Here is a 26,624-nt window from a genome sequence, read left to right as displayed (position 1 = left end):
TTTGAACATGTTCATCTCCTCCATATACAGATATGAGCTTAGTCCACATTGCCTTTGCATCATTGCAGCCTTCTAGATCATTAAACTCAGAATCGATCAATGCAGATGTTATTTCAATCATTGCTTGAATATGTTCTTGTTTTGCCTTTATCTCTTCCATAGTCAATGGATAGGTGCTCGGTGCAACAAAATCATTCTCCAGATAGTATATAGCATATTCTCCAACTCTTGATAGATGTAGCTTCATCCTTTTCTACCATGTAGAGAAACTTGACTTATTCAGCTTAGGTGCATCCCTCTTATACATCTTTGGATCTTTAACTCAAGTGCCTTTAAACTTTCCTTTCAGAGTCCAAAGCTCTGATACCAATTGATAGTTCTGATACTTAATATAAGTACAGATCCAATAGCCAACAAGATGAGAGGGGGGGGGTGAATCATACAAACTTAATCATCCATAAAAACATCAGATTCAACCTCGGTAACATATATCAGTCATATAACCAAAAACTATCAAACATGCAAACTCAAAAGCATATGAACAATATAAACCTCATAACACTAGATTCAACGTGGAAACCCAAATAGGGAAAAACCACTGTGGGATTTTGGACCCACTAAGAAATATACTCTTCTAGAGTATGCTCAGTTAAAAGCCAATCCTGTTAAAGATTACAAAACACATTGCTAGATGTGACCCGATTAAGGGATTTCCCTCAGATCTGTTAGGATCTTCACTTTGTTAGAAGTGACCTTGTCAAAGGATTTCAAACACTCAATCAGAATGTCACCTTGTTAGAGGATTTACATATAAGATTGTTAAGTCCACTCGGTTAAGAGATTTCCTGTCACTTTCATAAAATAATAGTAATGAAAATCTATCTGCAACTTCACATCTAAAATGCTAAAGCATATTCCTATTTGTTCAATACATTCTAGACATAAAACTAATCCTGTCTATCTGTTGGGCATCAATACTCTATTATTCTAACAGGTCTTCAAGCTTCTGTGCTTGGTAATAACTATGTAGAATCCCTGTGCATACACTTGCCTGCATACATTGTTTATCAACAGTTTCCTATTTATAAACAATCTTCTAACCACTTAATCTCCTCGATCACATTTCCCATGATCAATCATAGCCATCAGATCTTTTAATCTTGTCCAGGTTCATTGTATCTTTCGATCTGAAAATATTTAACCCCGCCTTGGAACTTGCACATTCACCTTGGAACTTGTGTTAGGGTAATGCGGTTCAATCTGAGCTGTAGATCTTCTTGCCGACTTTCCATTGCCTTAGATTTGTTAACAAACTTTTTCTACAGCTTGCCAATCATTGATCCACTGCAGCTCATCAACATCTTTCATTAAATATCACATGTAAACATTTAATGCATTCTGTTATAGCTCGGTTACAACTTGGTGAATACTAAACTTCACTCGGTAGACATTCTGTCTTCATTAATCGACTGTGATAACCTTAGGGTTTACTGACTAGGTTCCTTAGGGTTTACCGACTAGGTTCTTTGCTTGATAACATAGTATAGTATTAACCTTTACATTTTACAACATATGTATGATGTTAGAACAATCTAAAACATCAAGATCTCATCATTGTCTGACTCGGTAGAGTTGCCCATTGAATAACTTATCCCTTTATTCATCATATTCTTTCCTTTGTCTTTACCGACCTCTTTATAATCTTCATATCATATTTCTTAAGATATGGCAACATCATACTGAATTAGAAAATCAATTTCTTGACATCAATGACAAAATAATAATAATATCAAGATAATAAAACATCTTTAATCAGTTATGTCCATAATCATCAACAACCTTCTCAATATCCTTGTAATATTGCCAACAGAAAGAAAGAAACATTGTTATGTTGTAGTGGATGAGGGTGTGACTAATGATGAATTTGAAGAAGATGACAATGAGGAGATAGTTTTTGTTGGTGTGAAGGAGGATCTGACTGATGAGAAGGCTTCGGTGTCTCATATGGATAACATTGATGAATGGATAATAGATAGTGGTTTCTCACATCACATGACCGGTGACAAAAGTGAGTTCCTATCCCTTGAAGAGTTTAATGGAGGTGTTGTAAGATTTGGTAATAACTCTCTCTGCATGGTTAAAGGTAAAGGATCAATTTCATTAAATGGGAAGAGTAATGCAAATGATGTCTTTTGGGTTGAAGGACTAAAACATAACCTCTTGAGAGTTGGACAACTTAATGATAAGGGATATCTACTTCAATTCAAAAGTGGAGTGTGTAGGATTCTTGGAAATAATGGAGAATTGATTCCTACTGGGAAGCAAACTAGAGGTAATTTACTTCATCTAAATACTAATGTAAATGATTGTTTGGTGGTGAAGATTGAAGACAACTAGTTGTGGCACAATATATTTTGTCATGTCAATTTTGACAATTTGATTAAAGTTAGTAAGTCAAGTATTTTTAGAGGTTTTCCCCATCTTGTGAAACCGAACAATGTGTTATGCAAGGATTCTCAGATGGGTAAGATGACTTCTGTATCCTTTAAGAGTAAGTCTTTTTCTTCAGAGAATGTTCTTGATTTGGTTCATACTGATCTTTGTGGTCCTATGAGGACTAACAACTATTTTGGTGATAAGTATTTTATGATCTTTACTGATGATTATTCCAAAATGATGTGGGTAACTTTTCTAAGAGAAAAGTGTAAGGCTTTTAGTAAGTTTAAAGCATTTAAAGCTCTTGTTGAGAAAGATATCAAGAAGAATCTAAAATGTTTGAGATTTGACCGGGGAGGTGAATTTACTTCTGATGAGTTTGTGAAGATAGATGAACTCCTTGAGAAATCCGGTGAGTCCAGCAGATCTAAGCCTGAGAAAGAAGAAGAAAGACTTGTGTTCATAGAACTAGAAGTGCAGAAGACTGATGAGCAAAATGTTGCAAAAATAGGTGCTCAACCGGTAAATGCAGAGAGCGATGAAGAAGATGAAGAACACAAAGCAAGAAGTACATCACTGGAACCAATTATTCTAAGGTACATTAGGTTAAATCACTCAGAAGAACAAATAATTGGAGATAAACATGCTGGACTACAAACAAAGAGGAAAATCAGACAAAATTCTTGTCTGATTTCTACTATTAAGTTGAAAACAGTGAGAGAGGTATTAAAGGATGATGACTGAATTAATGTAATGTATGAGGAGTTAGATTAGATAGAGAAGAACAAGACATGGACACTTGTTCCCGGACTAGAAGACAAGAATGTGATTGGAACCAAATGGGTTTTTTAGAAACAAGTTAAATGAAGAAGGAAAGGTTGTGAGAAATAAAGCAAGATTGGTTTGCAAAGGCTATGCACAAGAAGAAGGAGAAGATTATGGTGAAACCTTTGCACCTATGGAGAGATTGGAAGGAGTAAGAATGCTACTTGCTTATGCTATATTTAAAGGATTTAAAGTCTATTAGATGGATGTTAAATCAACTTTTCTGAATGGCATCCTTGAAGAAGAAGTATACATAGAACAACCAGATGGATTTGCTTTGTCTGAAGACAAAGATATGGTTTGTAAACTACATAAGGCATTGTATGGATTGAAGCAACCATTGAGAGCATGGTTTGAAAGGTTGCATGCACACCTGATCAAGATAGGATTCTAGCATACCAGTGATGATAGTAACATATATCTAAATATTGATGGAGAGAAAGTATTGATAGCTAAAGTATTTGTGGATGACATTATATTTGGTGGTAGTGATGACTTATGCATGGATTTTTCTGAGGAGATGAAAAAGGAATTTGAGATGTCTCTTATTGGAGAGATTACATTTTTTATTGGGTTGCAGGTCCAACAGTTGGATAGTGGAATTTTTATCTATCAAAGTAAGTATGTCAAAGAGGTGTTGAAAACATTTGGAATGGAAGATTGTAAACTAGTTGGTACTCCGATGGTGATAGACTGCAAGCTATCTAAACAAGATGACTTTCCATCTATGGATGAGAAAGAATACAGGTCTATGATTGGTAAATTGCATTATGCCATTCATAGCAGATTGGATATTGCACATGTTGTTGGATCGGTTGCTAGATTTCAAAAGGATCCCAATAGAGACTCACTTGGTAGTAGTGAAAAAGATATTTCTGTACCTAAAAGGCATATTAGATTATGGTTTGTGGTATCCTTATAAAGGAAATTTCTCTTTGGATGTGTTTACTGATGTAGATTGGGCAGGCAATGTAGATGACTAGAAAAGATCTATCGGTGGAGCTTTTCTTCTTGGAGGTAGATTGGTTGCTTGGACAAACAAGAAGAAAACTTGTGTTTCTCAGTCAAGTGCAGAGGCAGAGTATGTTGCAGCATCAATGAATTGCACACAGACAATCTAGATGAGACATGTGCTTGAAGGATTCAGATTTGATATGTCTAAACCAATAACTGTTGACTCTAAATTTTACCTTGAAAGCAAACAACCTTATGGGAAATTCAATGACAAGGGACCTATTGTGCAAAACTCATTGAATGACCTCCGAATTTAAGAAATCATCTCTTCCTTGTGATTGGGGGAAAAAGGGGAAGAAGAAACTTAAAGAAAAATGATCTAAACTATTTAGGCGATGTGCCATAACATTTTGGAAAAGCATTAACAACATATAAAACCTAGAAACATCCAGTTTTAAAGCCCATTCAACAATCTATATATCTAATAGAACCACAATCAAGATACAACCAGGATTCCTTTTAACATAAAGAAACATACATCATGCATCCACTAGATAACAAGCAAAAAACATAGTTTAATCAGTGGAATATTAGGCATATATCTCCAAAGTTATATCAAAATTACAAGAATGCACAGAAAACTATCACATCATATTGAAAAACAGACATCATAGAGGCCATAGGTACAATTTGATTATCCTTTCTTCAGAAAACAATAACAGCTAAAAGGCTCAATTCCTATCTAGAATACTTGATTGTCTCTTTTTCATAAAAGTTCTGAAACCCTAAAGCAAGGAAAACCAAAGCATAAATAGAGCCCTCGGCTTAGCGAACAATTCACAACATCAGCAACCTTCCAACAACTGCTTCTAACTAGAAAACCTATCATGGCATCCTGCAAGAACATACCTAGCAAAACCACCTTCAATATTGTTACTTCCACCTTATCATGGTGATCTCCATACCTACCCAAACCAAAAAATTTGATGTGAACTATAGCCTGAGTCACAAGCCACCATGGAAGACACACGATAGCTATGGGGACATCCAAAAAAGAGTGAAGAAACATAAATAGAACAGGCAGCATGGAGGCACCATGTGTCCCTATCTTCACATGATGTAGGGTGGGGTCCAAAGGAATTCTTGGTCATCAAAACCTGAGCCACTTGGCAAATACACATTCCCAAAAACTTTAAATAGAAAAAGAGGGCCATCAAGAACAACGCCGAGACAACATATGGCTTGCGCGTTTTGTATGTTGATCATAGCTAGAAAATAAAAAAGAATGGGTGGCACCCTATCAAAAATGCCACCTATTGACGACCTTGAAATAATGTTAACATTTCTTGGCGACTAAAAAGGGGGCATTCTACCTGTGGAATGATAGAACCAAAAATTGTTGGTTCAAAGACTAGACTTCATGTCAGAATAGGGTGGAGAAGATCGAAGACCTGCTGCAATGGGGACCATTCTTCATCGGAGGGCAATACTTGTGTTTCCAGATTTTGGTAATATTGATCTAAACAAATTATCTCATCAAATGACAAGCCTACCAACTCATCATGGACCAGTTTCAAGAGCGTATAGAGCTGGTCTAGGGGATGCAAGAGATGCTTGACCTCTTCCACCAAAATAGGATTGTTCAAGCACTGCAGGAAGGTCCTATCTTACTGTGAATGCTCAACCTGGTTTAATACTTGCTCAATTCCCAGTGCAAAACCATCCATGGTGAACGGAGAAGGCAAGCCTAATGAAAAAAACCTCTTTATACACTGCTTGATGTCTAGGACTAAAATCTATAATGGCTCAAGCACCGCTGGTATGTGCATAATCACTCTATGTTTTTTGATGAAGACATTGGTCTTCCTGATCAATTATCGGTGGTCTGCTATTCCTTTCTCCCTCAACTCTTCATCTTGAGCCACATACATCATCTAAATTAAGTCCCGAGCCACAAGGAGTTTGGGACCAATGATAAGCATGGAGCTGTTGACAAGGGCTCCTACCTCGGCACAGAGGAATTGCACTTCTCTTATGAATCTTAGCACAGATTACAATGAGGGGCTATACTGCTTAATTCTTTCCCAATGGGAAGCATATGATTCCACCAGGATCAAAGAAAAATTTTGAGAGACCTTTACGGTGGGAGGAATATTAAACAACCATGAGACCTCCTCGTCCTTTGCTATTATTTCTTGTTGTAGCTTTCTGCACCTATCTTGTTCAAGAACCACTTGATTCTCTAGAGCAAGGATTCTAGCACTTCCATCCTACATGGTTTGTTGGAGTCGAGACATGATATCTCGTTCCTGCTATAATAGAACCTCTATGTCTAGAAATTTCCTCTTGGCTTTCTCTAGGCTATTCTCTTTTCCATGCAAATTTGTTTCAAACCTCACTTTATCCTCCGAAAGAATGAACTACTCATCACTTAGTTGTCAAGCGTACTCTTCTTTTAGACACATCTCTTCATGCAATTGTGCTTGCATTTGGGTGGCATCTCTAGAAGCTTCCTTTAACTACTAGATCTCTTGGTCTTTCTCCTGCAATTCCATTAAGGACACACTTCTTGTTGCCTCTTGGCCTTTCAACTAATAACTCACATTATTAAGGGTGGACTGAAACTTTGCTTTCTTTGAGTTAGCTTGCATCAACAATCCCTACAAGTGATTGATCTCGACATTCTAAGCTTTGTCTTATTTTTTCTGTTGGGCCAAATATTCTCAGAGGTTCACATTCTCCACTTGCATCTTCTCCAGGCGATGACTCTTTTTAATGAAGTTCAAAGACACAGCCTTTGAAGTTTCTCCCATCATTTCAACCTTGTCATACATCCTAGCATTTAGGAGGTTGACACCAATACCATGTAGAGTGTAATCATTGGGTCTCATTTGAGCTTCCGACTTATCAACCATGGGGAACATGGTTGCAAAGAAAATGCTATCCTTTTCATCGTTGAAATGTGTCTGCAAGTGCAAATAGGCTGGCCTAGCACCATCTTTTTCTTTTTCATTTACCAGTCTTGCCAATACGGGCAGTCTTGGAATAAGTAACTTGCTATTGGTAATCATTCAGGTTGGCAATAGCTTGGCCTACAATTACTACGCCAAGGGGAATTGAAAAGGGGAATTGGAAAATAGGACCACAAAAAGTGGTCTGAATAGGGCATGCAAGCATGGTTGGAGAAAATAGTGGGATGAAGGGAGAGGCTCCTAAGGGAAACAAATCAGTAGACATTGCTCCAATATTTGGGGGAGGAGTGGACTCTCCAAAACCAAGCCTACGCGAGATGGTAGTTGTTTTAGGCATCTGCGAGGAAAATGTTGCAAGAATAAAAACAAGGGCTAGGAATGGAATGGAGACCTGCAGAAATGCTTCTTGAGGGACAACCGATATCTCGATGGGTGCTAATGTAAGAGTGGTGGGAATCTAGGTTTGCATTGCAACAAGATGGGAAGCAGTAGAAGAAACAACTTGAGAAGAAGGAAAAGGTAAAGAAGGGTGTACCTGAACCGTGGAAGTTACTAGCCGCTGAGGAACTGAGGGAACCTTTGGGGATTGAGAAGATGAACCTTTCTTTGCCGAATCTAGATTTTGGGAAGAAGAATAGGAGGTTTGTTATCTTGTTCTTCAATAATTATAACCTCTACATCCTACAGGTGGGTCACCTTGGGGGACGAGTACCCACGTGGGGAACTATCACCTCTCTCTTCATCATATTTCTTGTACTGGTGCCATTCTAGCTCAAAACATTTGTCCAAAGGGGCATTCTTGATGTTAGCCCTAGGCTGATTCACTTCCTACTAGTAGATCCAAAAATCCTCCCTTTTCTTTCTAGGCTAGGAATCTAAATTCATGGCTTCTAGCATTGCCTGGGGAATGGGCTTCACGGGGTTATACTTTTGCATGACTAAATAGAAGCTCAACCACAAGGGTCACTTTAGTATGGGAAAATCATTGAGACCTACATAAATATTTGGGTCATCCACCTATGGATTTGTGCGTCCTTCCCACGAGCTCCGTAGTTCATGCTTTACTACATTCTTTCTTCTACTAAGATACGCATCTGGGTCATAACTCCAAGAATCGTCAATCACCACTAAACCAAGTTGCACCATCTTGGATGTCAGGGCATCCTCTGCAATTTTTCTCTAGACCAGAGTGATGGGGCCAATCGCCTTGTGGTCTTCAATGATGGAGGTGTCATGCTTCCCTGCCCCGATGGCCCTTTCGATTCTTACCAACTGTCACACAATTTCAATGGTGAGGGTCCTTTCTATGACATAGGTAGGTAGGTGGAAGGGTTCTTCTGAGAAACCATGCACTCAGATAAAAGAAAAATTGCTACCTAAGAACCAGTCACAGGGAGGGCATTCATTGTACATCCAGTTCATTTGAAGCTGAGAGAAACAGGCAAGCAGTTCATTAGGGATTGAACCAAAGTCTCTAAGAATGGGAGTTAAGAACTAATTGGAAAATTGATAGGCATCATAAGAAGCTAATAGAATGGGTGTCCAAGATGACACTAACATCTTGTTCCCAAACTCATCGCAGATAGCCAATCGCATGTATTGAATGAAGAAGACCTCATTTTGGTGCAGGAGTAGATGGACAAGGACTGAGGTGAATTTGAAGTGTCGCAACTGCTGAAACTCTGATAGATGCTTTACCATTTCTCTGGCTATGAAGACAAATAAGTCAAAATGGAAAGACCCCTTCTGCTTTCGACATTTGAAAAGGAAACCCATCTTAGCAGTCGTGATTTCCTGGTCATTTTCATGACCGCATAGCCATGCAAGATTGGATGAGATATCCTTGAGGTCATCATGCCTCAGGTCACTGTAAGATAGAGGGAGCCTTGGGATTCCAGAAGACAGAATCCGATTGAGGGCACTATGGAAAAAAGAGACATCCCTTTTGGTGTTCCAAAATTCTTCCATAGTAGCTTTAGAGAATATCTCCGTCCCCTCAAAAATGGGACATCACATCATATCCCTTATGGCTTTCAGGGAGATCACTACTTTTAAGAAAGAGCCACTAATTGAGCAGGAAATAGGGTCGCACCCATTGGCACACACAGCCACAAACTCTGGACAGTAAGGAACCATAGGTTTCACAAATTGAGGGGCGCCAGAAATGAGTTGTGATGGATTGTGGCTCCACTCTGTGATGAATCATTCTACTACATGCAACCTCTTTGAGATTTTTGGGCTTCTTATGGAGCTCAGGCTCAACAACATTCTCAGAAGAATCTATTACTATAGACATGTTGCAGGTAACCATCTTGGACCTAGCCTTGGTTCTTGGATATTCTGACCTTGGCGGAATAGCATGGGAAGAATAAGAAAGTTCACCAAAAACATCTACCCACAATCTTCCCTGAGCAACACTTAAGGAAGTAGCTTATGCTTCCATTTTCTATAAGGGAACCTTTTTCTATCGACCTTTCAAAATTTTTGGGCAGATAGGTTGCAAAAGAGAAATAAGATGAATATCTGGCGACCTCCTTGCTTTAATGCACTACATTCCTAGATTTTTGTGAAAGGAGATGCTTAATGACGAGTGTATGTTTGCACGTATGCCAATTAATTTGGTAGTTGCAATTAGCCCTGAAGAGGATGAGTGATGCCATCTATGAGTTTCAAGAAAACTTATTCAGCCCACCGTTAATCGAAGCCACTTGAGAGGATTTACTTATCCAAATGGATCCCCTCCTTAATGAAGAATCTTAGTAGCCAGCAGGGTTCACACAAGTTAAGATAGTCCTGTGGGAATTATGGTTTAAAATGCAATGTACCTACATATATGTGTGGTGTCTTTTTGCATCACCTCTTTCTTCGAGGTATCGGGTAGGACATTTGACAACTTTGAATCAGATCTCGCCTACTTGTGCAAATTGATGAGGAGTGATAGGAGCATTGTATTTTGGGAATACTAGCATCTTTACCACTTGTCACCTTGAGCTGATAATTCATTATAAATATGTCTTTTCAGACATTCCTTTACATAGTATCAGCTTCAACAACAAAGATTCTTTAAGAAATGGATACTCCTATTAGACTTATCAACAGTAAGTCTCAAGTCACTTTCCTCAAAAATATTTCTGACCAGAGGCTGTAGATGATGACAAGGTGGAAGAATCCCCTTATTATTGTTGCTATCAAATGGGTGCTTGGTGAGGATTTTATAAATAACATGGACCAATACCATGTAAACACAGACATTTGTTCATGTTTTGTGGCTTCATTGTTGGATTCTGGAATGGTTGGGCTATTGACCTTGGAGCTCACCAAGGCACTCTTCTCCTAGGATTATCTATGGGGTTGGAGGATGTCATGGTGTACCACATCCCTTTCAGAGGCCTTCCACTAGCATAGGGTTTGAGGCACTTCATTACTTCCAGTGAGGAGGTGACCTGGCACCTGCTTATTGGTAGTCTGAGGATAATGATGCTATCATCCCATTGTTTTCGAGTGGAGCTCACTGTGGAGTTTCTCCTCTGAGTCCATCTGATTGTTCTTGTTCCGGATGGCACTGAATGGTACACTGACTTTAGGGAATACATATTTCCATGGGTCTTGACATCGCACATCCAACCAAATCTAGTTGTTATTTCCATAGCCGAGGCACCTGGTGGCATTTCTGACCATGAGTGGTCAGAGGGAGAGGATACTATAGATGATAGTGGAGACCCTAATTTCTAGATGGAGGATGATGAAGATGGAGAGGATCCTTGAGAAAATGGCAGCCTATCTTTGAGGGCTTCATCTTGCTTCTTTTTGTTAAAATTAGGCTGGAGGCCTTCCCATGAATTGTAAAAACTACCTATAATATAATGGTTTTCTTTATACTTAATTATGGTGTATCTTGTGATTTGACTTTTCCTGCTTGAGAATGTGACGGGAAATAATTAAATAAATAAGGCACACGAAAGCACTCTTTACATTATATACATTTAGAGAAAAACTACTAATGAAAAGGCTTAAGGTGGAACCCATTGAGCAGGATCCTAACAAAGTCTCCTTGCATATCTTTGAGGTCAAATGAATTGAAAACTTTGCAACCTATGATGCAAAAGGGTCCCTCCCATAATCCATCAAACTTGGCATGCTGACCGGGCTTGGCCGCTCTTTCATTATACTTCAAAATAACGTTTCCTTGTTTGAATTCTGGGTCAAAACACTTTTTACTATTGAACCACCTCTTGATGGTTTGCTGATGGTTGTTGAGAGCTGCAAATGCTACTTCCCCCACTTCTTCTAATTCCATAATCTCCACCAACCTTATGTCCATGGGACCATTCTCTGCTAGTTCGATAGACTTAAGTAACTACAAGGCTGGGATTTCCAAAGAAATGGGAAACAATGCATCTTTACCATAGACCAACTTATATGGGGAGTTTTTTAGGACTTTCTTGGGCATTATCTGGTTGGCCCATAACGCGCTCCTCAAGTGGTGATGCCACTCCCTCTTGTACTCCAAGCCTATCATTTTAATGAGTCTGATGAGATTCTTATTAGTGGACTCGATGAGCCCATTTCCTTCCAGATAGTGGATGATTCTCAAACCTACAAATGAACCCGTGTTATCTGACATTATGGTCTTTGGAGGACCATATCAACACACCAGATCCTCCAGGAATGTCAACACCTCAATCTCCAATGAATTCTTTAGGGGAACAACTTTGGACCATCTGGTGAAGTAGTCAGTAGCAGTTAAGATCCACTTATTTACAGCCGAGCTTGGGGGATTGATCATCCCTATGAAATCGAGTCCCCATTGAGCAAATTGTTCCTCCACCATTATAGGCCTGAGAGACATCGCCACTTTTCTACACCTACCACTATAATATTGGCATTGTTTGCACTCCCTCACCAAGGTGTGCATGTCTTTGAACATAGAGTGCCAAAAATATTCAGCATGAGTGATCTTGATGATGGTTGTTTGTGCCAAAAAGTGACCTCCTGATGAACCATAGTGAAATTCATGTAAAATCTTGCCAGGCTGGCATTGGCTCATGCAGCGGAGTAGGATTCCATTGAAATTTCTTTTGAAAAGTACACCATCCACCAAGCTGAAACTGTTGTTCTGAAGTCTATAGAATCTCTTCTTTTTAGGGGGGAAGCCTTCAGGAAAACTTCCCATCTTCATGAAATGTTTATGGGCCTCCATACAACATGTCTTTGATGGTTCGGAGGTAACCATCATGACTTCTTCTATGGCCATCTTGGTTTCTTGGATCTTGAACTCTTGGGATATGTATTTGTACAAGCCTTTGCCATGGATTATTTTGGTGGGCCTAACATCAATGTCATACTCCAGGATTTTGGTAATCTAGTTTGCTCTCTTCTTGGTGATGTCACCTTTCATGATATATTCTCTGACTGAAGGATGAGCAACATACACGGTAGTCTTATTGCTCGCGATGAAGTGCCTAATTTTTTTCAGGCCCTTGACTATGACCAAAGCTTTCTTTTCAATGAAATTATACTTAGCCTCATATTCTTTTAGAGTTTTTGAATGGAAGGCTATAGGGTGTTCACCCCCTTTTTCTGTATCTTTTTGGGTCAGAACCATAGAAATGCTATAGTGGCTAGAGAAAACATACATTATGAAGTCCTTAGACATATTCGGGTTGGATAACATGGGGGTTGAGCAGATAGCATCTTTGATTTTCTCAAAAGATTCTTTAGCTTCAAGAGTCCATTTGAAATGTGTTTACTTCTTGAGCATCAAGGTGATAGGCCTTACCATTCCTGCAAAATCAGATTTAAAGCGGCTAACGAGGTTAACCTTACTAGGAAAGACTCGACCCCCTTTTTATTGATAGGAAGGGGAAGCTCTTTTATTTCCTTAACTCGATCAGGGTCAATAGAGACTCCTTCCTTTGACACTACGTGCCCTAGTAATTTTCCTTGACGGACTCCAAAGATACATTTTTTGGGTTCAGAGAGATCCCAAATTCTAGACACTTTTGGAACACCAACTTGAGATGATCAAAATGATCTTCTCTATGCTTTGAAAACACCGTTAGTTATCCAAATATATAAGGATGATTTTTTTGATAAGCTCCTTGAAGGCCAGGTCCATAGCTCTTTGAAAAGTCATGCTAGTATTCGACAACCCAAATGGCATTTTTTGATAGGTGAATGTTCCCCATTTGGTTGTGAAGGTTGTCTTATGTTGATCCTCTGGCTTCACCAAGTCTTGATTATAACCTAAGAAGTTATCTAACATTGAGAACATTTTCGAACCTACCACCATGCTTAGCAATTGTTCCATTGGTGGCAAAGTGTAGTGGCCTTTTAGAGACACTTGGTTTAAGTCTTTGAAGTCCACACAAAGCCAGATGTCTCCATTCTTTTTCTTGACTGGCACTAGGTTGGATACCTATGTATTGTGCTTGATGGGGTAGATGATTCTAGATTCTATCATCTTTTTCAACTCCAGGGCCATAAGGGACTCAATCATTAGATTGACTAGTCTCTTCTTTTGTCGGACCGACTTGGCTCCATCAGTAAGCTCGATGGTGTGCTGAATGATTTTGGGATTGTAGCCTTTCAAATATTCATAGGACCATGCCAGTACACCCACATATTCATCACAATATTGGGCCAATCTCTTTCAGTCCTCTGGAGGAACCTCCTTTCTAACTTTGAGTATTCTCCCACCTCCTACCGACATTTCAGTATAGTCTCCTTTATCATATGTACACTTTCGCTTACCATTTTTGGTGTCATCATAGTCGAACAAATTTTCCAGGGTGATCAACCAGTTATGGAGCTTGTTGGATTTTAGCTAGATGATTTGATCCCTGTAAGCCTCTTTCACCTTAGGTTGCAGTTGATCCGCAAACTCCCTTGAGTTTTGAATGAACATGGTGATTTTATCATCACTTTCGAAGACTTTCTAATGGGTGTCATTGTTGGGAATAGATGGCCAAACAACCACATAGACCATCTAGGAGTTGGTGAGTAGGTCTGCAGTAGGGTTAAATTGTGATCCAATTGTAGCCATCTGATCAGTAGCAACATTTGTTTTTCAAAGAACTCTCTATATATTGAAAGCATCAAAGCTTTTTTTGAAATCCCATGTTCTGTGATGGTAGGATCTCATACGGACATGTTTGGTGTTAGAGACTCCTTGAACCTAGTTCACCACTAGCTCAGAATCCCCCAAAAATTTCAACTGCTTAATACCCATCCTCTCCGCCAAGCTCAAACCCTAGATGAGTCCTTCATACTCTACTTCATTATTTGAGCATGCAAATTATAGATAAAAAGACTTTGGGATCCATTCACTTGAAGGTGAAGTGAGGCAAATCCCGACCCCTGAACCTACTTTGCATCTTGCACCATCAAAGTTGTAATGTCGTAAATTGTATGCACTTGCTAGGGTGGTACAATTTCACACCTAGTTTAGCACCCGCCTTGGCGCATTTTGTATTTTGCATTGCATTTCCCCTTTAGTACTTAATTAATCAAATTAATTAGGTCTAAGGTTCTATTTTATCATCTCCTACATCATAAAGTTGGGCCCTTTCATTAAAGTGTGCCCCTTTCATTTTATTCTTCCAATACATCATTTAATCAAAAACCCTAATTAGGTCCTATTTTGAACTTGGGGGCTTCATTTCGGGGGTCAAAACATCTCGAAATCACCTGTAACTTCGGGATTCTCTCTAAAATCATCATATCCGACAGCCCTGAAAATTTGGTGAAAAGTTGTCGGGACCGTGGCACCTGGAGTGCACATGGTCCTGGACATTTTTCCCGAAATTTTAGGAGCACAATCCAATCATAAAATAAAGCTTAACCCCAAGAAATTGGTAGGAAATTCAATCTCTAGGTCAGCCAAAAGATGAAATTATGACCTAGGGTTTCATACATAAGAGCTCTCTTTCTTCATTTGAAGGGATGGGAATTTTGGCTTTCGAGGACCTTCTATGCAGCAAAAGAGAAGATCTTTGAAGACTTCAATAACATTCAACATCCATCCATCAAGCATTCATCAATTTCATTCATTTAGGGCTTGGCAAACATTGAAGAACAATAGGAGATTACCGACTGAAGATTGGCTTATACTCCTCCCTTGAGGGTTGGGTATGATTTCATGTTGTTTTCATGTCTTTGCATAAGCTTCAATATATCCTTTATTCATGCTTTAGATCACTTTGCATCTTGATTTAGAGCATTTACATTATCATTTACAAGCAATTAGGGTTTACTTTCTAGGTTGCTCTAGTTTGCTTTCTTGCATTTAAGGACCTTGCACACACACTAGGTCTGCACACACAATACATTTTACAATACAACTTGGCTATTCCTGGAGGTGGAAATCACCGAAGCGGGGGTTTGACTAAGGCAAAACCCTATATAGCCGCCCACCACACCTTTTTAGATATAAGTGTAGGTTTCAGAATTCGGACGACGCCGCAAGTTACAGATTCGGAAGAAGCAGACGGAGACCGAACTTCACACCAAATCTCAGAGCAAAAGACTAGGACAAGGGTGTGGGGCACCCTAGTCCTGCTAGGACAGGGGCGCTGGGCGCCCTGGTCCCTGGGACAGGGGCGCTGGGCGCCCTGGTCCTCCTGACAGACAGCATTTTCAGCATTTTTGACAGCTTTTCCAGAGTGCAAAAACAACAGCTTTCGGAGCAGTTTCAGGGGCAGAATCAGGACAGTGGCGCCCGTGCCCTCGTCCCGAACATTTTCACTCAGATTTTAACACCGGGTATGCATTTACATTCTTGTCTTGTCCTTGTGTTTACAGCTTTCCGCTTTCCATTGTTTAAGTTCAATTCTGCAATCTTGTTATTAGTTCATACTTGCACTTTGGGGTTAGGGATTGAACTTGCATTATTTTTATCTTTCAATTACAACAAAGGAATAGAAATCCTAATAGGTAGCCCATGGCTCTCTCTTCCACAAGAAGAAGTAGCCAATTGTGTGATACCTCTAGGCTCTTTCGTATTCCACAAGTGTGTGGTTGAAAGTGAGATTAGGGCATGTTTGCTTAGTGTCACTTTTTCTCCCACACATTTTGGTGAACCTGACGTGAATCTATCATTGCTTTTAGTTGCATTACATTTGTTAGATCTAAATCTAGATTTAGCATGTTTCATTTAAGTTTCATTTTCAAAAAAAAAAAAAAAACAAGGAAAAGAAAGAGTGTGTTTTATTTCTTTGCATTGTGTGCAATTTTTATTTCAAAATGTTAGATTTTTATTTGCAAGATGTTCATATTTGTGATGATTATGAGTTAGATGAAGCTTTAGATGAGTTTTTGAAACCTAAAGATACCAAACCTTCATTTTACCAAAAACTCATAAACATTGTTACTATGCCATTTCGTTGTGATGAGAAAGATAAGTTGAATGATTCCTCTCAAGGGTACATTCCTATCAGCTCTTCCACTAAATCTAGTAACATGGTTGTTTTCAATGATCCCCTCTATGAAGAGATATCTCCTTTTGAATCAAAAGATAAACCTTTTAATAGATATGATCATGCTTTGTTGGATGATGCCCTTGATGCCTTTGTGTCTCCTAAAAAACACTCCCTTCATGAGGATCCTTTTGTGCAAGAAGATGACATTATCCCTACATTTCCTAGTGATGGCCTTTCCTTTTCCAACAAAATTCCCACTAGAGATGATGAGTTAATGATAAATGCTTGCCCTTCTCCTAAAGTTGGTCTTACCCATAAGCATCCCTTAGAGAAAGAAGATGAAATAATAAGCAATTTCCTTAATTCTCTCTCCCCTAAAGATCATATTGAACATATTTTGAGGAAAGAGGATGAGTTTAACACATCTATTGATGCTCTCCCTCCTAAGGATGAGGAATTAATAAACAATGTTATCTCCTCTCTCGAAATTGACAATACTTCAAACATTCCTTTCAACAACCTCACTATTTGGGATGAACCATTAGAAGAAGGTATAGATTATTCTTTACCCCTAGCCAAAGGGGATGAAATCAAGATTGGAAACTCCCTTGATAGTTTCTCCCCTTCCTTTAATCTCAATTATTCTCCCTCTAAAAATAAAGCATCTCCCTCTCCTCAACTTGGTTCTACTCATAAGGAAACCCTAGTTCAAAGCAAGATGGTTAACATCTCTTTCAAAGATCTCCCTCTCAAAAGTGAGACTTTAGAGAGTAATGTTAATCCTTCTCCTAGAGAGTTTATTCCCCATGTAGATCCTTTGATGATAGAGGATGATATGACCTTTCCTAGTATTACTCTTCCTACTAGAACATCAATGCCTATCCCTTGTCTCTCTCCTAAAATTGATCTAATCTGTGATAAGATTTTAGTGCAAGAGAAGACTATCAATAATTCTTCCAACACTTTTGTTCATTCTTCTAAACCATCCTCAATCAATTTGATACATGTGAATGAAACACCTAACAAACCTCTCTTCACTGTCCAAGGTGCTTGTCCTTCTCAAAATTCTCAACCTTTAAATAAGCCTATCTTAGTGGTTCAAGGTGGTTATGCTAATGATTCTTTTTGCACTCCAAAGAAACCTGTTATTACTGTGCAAGGAGGTTATTCCTCTAAGAGCCCTTATGAGTATGCTAAGCAATTGACTAGAGAGAGTTATCATGCGGTTGCCCATACTTATAATACTAGAAACAATAGGCAACCTAATCCTCCTCCAGTTATCCCAACTTCACTTCCTCCTTCCCAACCTATTCTTCCTCAAGCTCCATGGATTTCACAAGTTCTTGGTAAGGAATATGATCTCATAGAACAACTTAAAACTACTCCTGCCAAGATATCCCTTTGGGATTTGATCCAAGCTTCTTCCGCTCATCATGGAATGTTACAAGATGCCTTGAAAGATTTGAATGTTCCTCCACCTAATACATCTAGTAATATAGTGTCTTTGGTTAACTCTATGATGAATCCTAAAGCTCAAATTGTGTTTACTCAAGATGAGTTGCCTACTAGTGAAATTCAACATCAATATGATCCCTTGATGATTGTGGTTATCATAAATGACACTGCTATAAGACGAACATTAGTAGATAATGGCTCTGGCCTTAATGTGTGTAGCATTAATCTATTGCATAAGATGAATGTGGATACATCCCTTATTGAGCCTAACTCTCATCCCATTCGAGGCTTTGATAATGTGGCTAAGTCTTCATTAGGTATTATCACCTTACCCATCACAGTGGGACCTATTACTTTGCCTACTCCTATCCATGTTATGTCGGGAAATCTAACATACAACTTGTTATTAGGGAGACCTTGGATTCACGGTATGCAAGTTGTCCCCTCTACATTGCATAGACAAGTTAAATTCATTTATAACAATAAGACATATACCTTGATAGGTGATACTAATTTTCAAGCTTGTTTGCAAACATCTACTTCCAAAGGGAGTTCTTCTAAATCTTCCTCTTCTAGTGATGACTCTTTACCTATGGACAAATCATCATCCTCTGATAATCAAAATTCTTTGGATGAAGATTCTTCTCAACTTGAATCTACACATGAAGAGGCTTTTGATCCTGAGAAGGTTCTCACAGAAGACGATTGGGGATCTCTTGATTTCACTCCCACCTTCGTAGGTGAGTATAGGGTTCCTCCTAGAGAGCTTAAAGTTAAAAAGAAGGAAGAAACTAGAGATCAATCAGTCTTACCTGAACCTATGAGTAATAATTTTGTGGCCGCTTCTCAAACTTCTTCTCCTCACACTTCTAATTCTGAAGAGTTTGATTCTTTGTCTTATGAAAAACCGCCTTCTCTTTCTGAAATGGCTGATCATTATGGTCGTGTTTTTCGCATTTTTGCTAAGCATGGGTATCATGGAAATGGTTGTGGTGCTCACGAACAAGGGATAAAGGTTCCTCTAGAGAATAATCTTCACAATTATGCCTTTGGACTTGGCTATAATCCCTGCAAGCCCACCAAAGCATCTAAAAGACCATCTCTCAGTGTGAATGCTATATTTAGTAGTGATGATGATCTCACTTCAACTAAATCATCTTCTACTTCTATCAACTCTCATTCCCCTCATAAGGAAATCTTGGCGATGAACAAATCTCTTTATGACTCCCCTCAAATTTCTAAATCCACTTATGAATCTTTATCTCCTATTCATCATAAAGTCCTTTCCTCTAGGGATAAGGCTCTAAGAAATTACACTCATCCCTCTTCTAAGATTTCTTGTGACTTTTCTTCTTCAATTTTTATCACTTTATACATGTTTTTGATCTCACTTATAGTTGAGCATTTAGCATGTCATATTCAAATACCTCATTCAATCTATCATGTCTTTAAATAACATTAATGGCTGTTATGTTGCTCATCATTATGTGACATTGGTAGCTCATTTACTGGGGGCTCATTGTCATTCATGATGGTACAATTTCAAGTGCAATCATATTTTTGAAGCAACATAATAGCCTAATTTTCTTGTTCCTAGGGGGACAAGAGTGATTTCATACATCTCTTCTTTTTATGGTTAAAATTTCCCTTTGGGGTAATAATGTGGAAATATTGATCATCTTTTCTTTAGAATCCTCTTTTCCTAGATATGGGAGAAGATGTGTATTCTCTTTCTTATCCTACCCACTTCTTATGAGGAGCATTTTACATACACTAATGTCTTGCTTGCATGAACTCATGTGAGTATGTTGTACATTTTGTTCATGTCTAAATCTCTCCCTGGAAGATTGAGTAAGTCCTTCTCATTGACCTTATCCTTGGGAGGCAATGATCTTTCCTTATTTTTATCTAAGGATCCACTTTTTCCTATTTCGTGGATGGTGTGAACTTTATTACTTGATGTTATTCCTTGTATGCATTTGTTGTTGTTTGTTCAAGGATTCTCTCTTACAAGAGGTGTAAGTCCTTGAATACAACCTCTTTTACACTTGGTAAAATACATCCATAATGAATTCACTCTCCCGATTGGGTTAAAAAGAGCGTCATCCTTCATTAAGAATCACTTTCACCTCGCAAAAGAAGGAAGTATTGCATTCTTATTCTCTTCTTTGTCTTATTCTAGAAGATGTTATATTTGTCTAAGACAATTCCTCTCGGGGATAGGTGTCTTTTGTACAAAGATCTCTTCTCCTCTAAGGATCTCCTTTACACATACTACAAGATATCCCTTTTCAACTATCTTATCCTTGCTTAAAGAGTGTAAAACTCTCTTGCTTGGATCTATGACATTGTTGCATTTTTGGGGTATCTTCTTTTGTGATGAAGGTAGGTATCCTTGTTCTACTTTGCTTATGACATAAACATTACACTTTTTGAGCAATGGGTCATTCTCAGAACCAGAGCACAGACTCTTAGAGTGAGATGTCTCCATTTTTCTTTTATGCAAGGTGATTATTCTCGGAACCAGAGCACAGACTCTTAGAGCGAGATGTCACACTTTTGTACTATACATATATGGGTTGTAGCATACTCGGGCATAGACTCCTATGAGGTGCTTCTAACCTCCCTTACACACACATGCACGAGGTTGAGTGGAACTAGCGGCATAAGGCTAGACTTTCTCACTCTCCTCCCTTACATGGATCACCTAGACAGACTCTAGGGGCTAGTTTTCCATGTCCTTTTTCCCATGGATCACCTAGACAAGATCTAGGGGCGAGAAGTCCATGTTTTCTCTCTCACTATTCTTCTCATGGATCACCAATGTGTGTATTCATTCTTTTTTCCTTTCTTTTCTTCTCTTTGCATTTTGTTTCCATTTACATCCTTCATCTTGTGTTAGAGAACTCTCAAATCCTCACACTCTTTGTTGTGTTGGAATTGAGATTTAGTCCTCTTTCTTACCAAATGATTCTCCATTAGTTTTTGATCTCATATCAAATCTTCTTGTGAGCATTTGTCATCAATTTTCTTTAACAATTCGAAGTGGTAAACATGATACCCTGTTTCAACTCACTAAAATTAGCAAGCCGAAACAGGGGGGGGGCATATAGCTACCCTCGAATTTTCATCACCTTCCTTAGTAAGCATTAGGTGATTTTGTGATCTAACGTGTGTTTTGTAGGGTGCGGTTCCTAACTGTGTACTGCAGATACCGCTGGGGGCTTCGTTCGACAAACTTATGGATATATCCTTTTTCAAATAATGTTTACTTTTTTGTACTTTAGCTTGCATATGCACGTAGTGTTCATATGACTGCTAAAGTGGGGGCTAAATGTAACGTCATAAATTGTACGCACTTTCTAGGGTGGTACAATTTCACACCTAGTTTAGCACCCGCCTTGGCGCATTTTGTATTTTGCATTGCATTTCCCCTTTAGTACTTAATTAATCAAATTAATTAGGTCTAAGGTTCTATTTTATCATCTCCTACATCATAAAGTTGGGCCCTTTCATTAAAGTGTGCCCCTTTCATTTTATTCTTCCAATACATCATTTAATCAAAAACCCTAATTAGGTCCTATTTTGAACTTGGGGGCTTTGTTTCGGGGGTCAAAACATCTCGAAATCACCTGTAACTTCGGGATTCTCTCTAAAATCATCATATCCGACGGCCCTAAAAATTTGGTGAAAAGTTGTCGGGACCGTGGCGCCCGGAGTTTGAAATTTTAGGAGCACAATCCAATCATAAAATAAATCTTAACCCCAAGAAATTGGCGGGAAATTCAATCTCTAGGTCGGCCAAAAGATGAAATTACGACCTAGGGTTTCATACATAAGAGCTCTCTTTCTTCATTTGAAGGGATGGGAATTTTGGCTTTCGAGGACCTTCTATGCAGCGAAAGAGAAGATCTTTGAAGACTTCAATAACATTCAACATCCATCCATCAAGCATTCATCAATTTCATTCATTTAGGGCTTGGCAGACATTGAAGAACAATAGGAGATTACCGACTGAAGATTGGCTTGTACTCCTCCCTTGAGGGTTGGGTATGATTTCATGTTGTTTTCATGTCTTTGCATAAGATTCAATATATCCTTTATTCATGCTTTAGATCACTTTGCATCTTGATTTAGAGCATTTACATTATCATTTACAAGCAATTAGGGTTTACTTTCTAGGTTGCTCTAGTTTGCTTTCTTGCATTTAAGGACCTTGCACACACACTAGGTCTGCACACACAATACATTTTACAATACAACTTGGCTATTCATGGAGGTGGAAATCACCGAAGTGGGGGTTTGACTAAGGCAAAACCCTATATAGCCGCCCACCACACCTTTTTAGATATAAGTGTAGGTTTCGGAATTCGGACGACGCCGCAAGTTACAGATCCGGAAGAAGCAGACGGAGACCGAACTTCACACCAAATCTCAGAGCAAAAGACCAATACAGGGGCGTGGGGCACCCTAGTCCTGCTAGGACAGGGGCCCTGGGTGCCCTGGTCCCTAGGACAGGGGCGCTGGGCACCTTGGTCCTCCTGACAGACAACATTTTCAGCATTTTTGACAGCTTTTCCAGAGTGCAAAAACAACAGTTTTCGGAGCAGTTTCAGGGGCAGAATCAGGACAGTGGCGCCCGCGCCCCCGTCCTGAACATTTTCACTCAGATTTTAACACCGGGTATGCATTTACATTCTTGTCTTGTCCTTGTGTTTACAGCTTTCTGCTTTCCATTGTTTAAGTTCAATTCTGCAATCTTGTTATTAGTTCATACTTGCACTTTGGGGTTAGGGATTGAACTTGCATTATTTTTATATTTCAATTACAACAAAGGAATAGAAATCCTAATAGGTAGCCTGTGGCTCTCTCTTCCACAAGAATAAGTAGCCAATTGTGTGATACCTCTAGGCTCTTTCATATTCCACAAGTGTGTGGTTGAAAGTGAGATTAGGGCATGTTTGCTTAGTGTCACTTTTTCTCCCACACAAAAGTGTAGGGTCCAGAGTGCAGAGGACAACTCTTCTTCAAAAATTGGTTCCTTGGTAAGTTTTGGGATGACTTGGTTTTCATAAAAAATGTAGTAAGTACCTAGACTAGTGGCATGGTAGTTGGAGTATGGATCGGAGTCTATGAATTCATTTAGGAAAATCTCTTGATTGGGTGGAATATCCCTGGTCACTTCTTCATCCTCCAGGAGCTCTACGATTTTCCTTTCTTCGTTTGAGATGGAGGTATGAGTGGGTTCAAAATTGACCATGGTGTGAACTGTTATGTGTTCAGCGTAAAGGGAATCTAAAAGGATTTTGAGTTTGGCACCGTGCTAAGTGCGGAGGATAAGGTGGGACTAGTCTAAGGACAAGTAACCTCCTATTTTGGTAGTAAAATCTTGTGAAAGGCATAGCCCAAAAATATGTGGGATGTCAATGACTACCACTTCTTGGGGCACAATAACAGTACGACACACAAATGATGTCAGCGGAAGGTTCTTGATAAGACCCATGGTCTAGACTTTATTTCCATCTAACTACATAACACCTCTATTTAAAGGCTCGTATTTGATATTCAAAACCTCAGCGATTTTCTTAGGCATGATAATAGTGCTAGCACTAGAATCTATCATAGAATTATGCAAAAGTTTATCCCTGACTATGAGGGTCAAATAGAAGGGATTTCATTTATGCTTACCTTCCATTTGAGACTTAGGAGGCATGGCATTCATTAGTTAACATAGTTGGAGAGCATGATCTATTTGTAGAGGGATGAAACATTTCTTCGTCGATCTCTGGAGCTTTGGCAACATTTCCGCGTGCATTTTTTCCAGTCTCGGACATGGCCTCTTTCAACTGATTCTTTTGCTCTGGGATACTAAGGAGATCCCACAAAGAGATGTTGGTTGGATATTTCTTCGGTTGTTTCATCATGTCTAGTATTGTCGGCACTGACGCCTTTGGCTCTCTTGGTCTATAGGGGATAAACTCCTTTCTTGGGTATGTGGAAGCAACTGCGGGTTGTTCAGGAGCTTTATCTGTGGCCATTCTTCTCAGTGTGTTTATATTCTCCCCAGTGAAGCACCTTTTCAAGAGGAGGTTGTAATCTAATTACATGAGGGCCCCCCCCTCCTTTGAGGTAGTTGTGCCATTGGTGAGCACAACATCTTCATCCTCCATCCAAGAGAATAGTGCGTGGTTCAGAGCTATCTCCGCTTCTTATTGTACCAACATACCCTGCATTTGGGCAATGAGAGATGCATTATCCATGCCAGGAGTTGCATAAACTGACTCATCTGGTACCATGCCTAGGCTCCATTGCTCTACAATGTTTTGCTGTAAATTACCTCTCAAACAATTTCTTGGAGTGTGAGCATTATTGCATGGAAAAAAAAAAGAATTAGCATCATCCGCTGGATTATTTTGCCCCACTGTCAACTCCTTATCGGTGCTGGGGTAAATGATATACAAAGGATTAGGGACCAAGACTATTTCACCATTTGGTTGGGTGGATTTATTAGCATGGTTGTTTGCATACTGGTTTTGTTGGTATGTGGGTCTATTCCCTTGGAAATTTTGTTGAAAAGGGGCTTTGGCGGGTGGGATTTGGGACCTTTTTAAATTGACAATCTCATTTGAGAAGGTTCTCAACAAGTTCTTCATGTTGCTGACCTCTATGGCTAAAGACGATTATGGAGGGGCATATGCTTGTTGGGGACCAGGGTACATATACATGGATTGAGGGGCAGATGTGCTAGGTGCAGCCTCTTTAGAGGCTTGGTTAGATAGCTCAAAAAAGACTGGCATGAGGGGGCATGGCGCAAGCTTCCTTGCATCGATTAGATTATTTTCTACTTGGACCACTATTTTGAATGCTTGTGGGAGGGTATTCCCTCCTAGAAATTGGATCATTACTGATATGTCAGAATTGAAATCTTTCAAATAAAAGATGAACGATATATCCATAGGAGGGTGGGCACATAGAGGTATTCTTTGCCAAGTCCTTTGGAATCTTAAGTTGAATTTCATCACTACTTCTTGAGGGGCCCTCTTTATCATAATCAACTGGTGCATCAAAGATGATCTATTGACCTTGTCAAAGAATCTCTAAAAGAAATGGTCACCCTTCTAATCTCAATCTACTATAGTATTCGGACCCAGGGATCTGTACCAATCTAGAGCTCTTCCTTTGAAAGATGCCATGAGCAATCTCAAGGCTACATTTTGCTTGGTGATATCATGGATGGTATAGACATTGGCTATATCTTGTAGATGTTCCCCAAGGGTCTTGTGACATTCTTTGATAAATTTAGGGATGACTTTTAGCATGACAGAGGGAATCGGCTCCCATACTATAGGTGGAGTGGGGGGGAATGAGAGGGATTCCATTATTCTATGTCACAAAATTTTTAGGAGGAACCTGCGCCATTGCTATATGGGAGACTGCAGGGAAGATAGGTAAGCTCTGGGAAGAAGAGGTTACAGCCGAATGGACGTTTATCAGGGGTGGAAGGAGTAAATTGAGATTTAGGGCTATTTGACTCCTAATGGGCCTATGACTCATAAAATAGCTCAGGCTTATTCAAAATTATGTCCCACCAGGCGCGCCAGAAAAAGAACTGTTGACTCTAAATTTTACCTTGAAAGCGAACAACCTTATGGGAAATTCAGTGACGGGGGACCTATTGCCCAAAACTTACTGAATGACCTCTGAATTTAAGAAGTTGTCTCTTCCTTGTGATTGGGGGGAAAAGGGGAAGAAGAAACTTAAAGAAAAATGATCTAAACTATTTAGGCAATGCGCCAGAACATTTTGGAAAATCATTAATAACATTTTAAACCTAGAAACATTCAGTTTTAAAGCTCATTCAACAATCTATATATATGAACAAAACCACAATCAAGATACAACCAGGATTCCTTTTAACATAAAGAAACATACATCATGCATTTACCAGATAAAAAGTGCAAAACATAGTTTAATCAGCTGAGTATTAGGCATATATCTCCAAAGTTATATTAGAATTACAAGAATGCATAGAAAACTATCACAACATATTGAAAAACAAACATCATAGAGGCCATAGGCACAATTTGATTATCCTTTCTTCATAAAACAATAACAGCTAAAAGGCTTAATTCCTATCTAGAATACTTGATTCTCTCTTTTTCATAACAGTTTTGAACCCCTAAAACAAGGAAAACCAAAGCATAAATAGATCCCTCATCTTAGCTAATAGTTCATGGTATCAACAACCTTCCAACAACTGCTTCTGACTAGAAAAACTATCGTGGCATCCTGCAGGAACATACCCAGCAAAACCACCTTCAAGATTGTTACTTCCACCTTATTGTGGTGATCTACATACCTGCCCAAACAAAAAAATTTGATGCAAACCGCAACCTGAGTCACAAGCCACCATGGAAGACACACGATAGCTCTGGGGACATCCAAAAAAGAGTGCAGAAACAAGAAAAGAATGGATAGTGTGAAGGCACCATGTGTCCCTATCTTCACACGATGTAGGGTGGGTTCCAAAGGAATGCTCGGTCATCAAAACCCAAGCCACTTG

This window comes from Cryptomeria japonica, chromosome 5, assembly GCF_030272615.1.
Source record: "Cryptomeria japonica chromosome 5, Sugi_1.0, whole genome shotgun sequence".
In the NCBI taxonomy this organism is placed as follows: domain Eukaryota; kingdom Viridiplantae; phylum Streptophyta; class Pinopsida; order Cupressales; family Cupressaceae; genus Cryptomeria; species Cryptomeria japonica.
The sequence above is the reverse complement of the archived record's forward strand: the minus strand, read 5'-3'. Positions refer to the sequence as shown.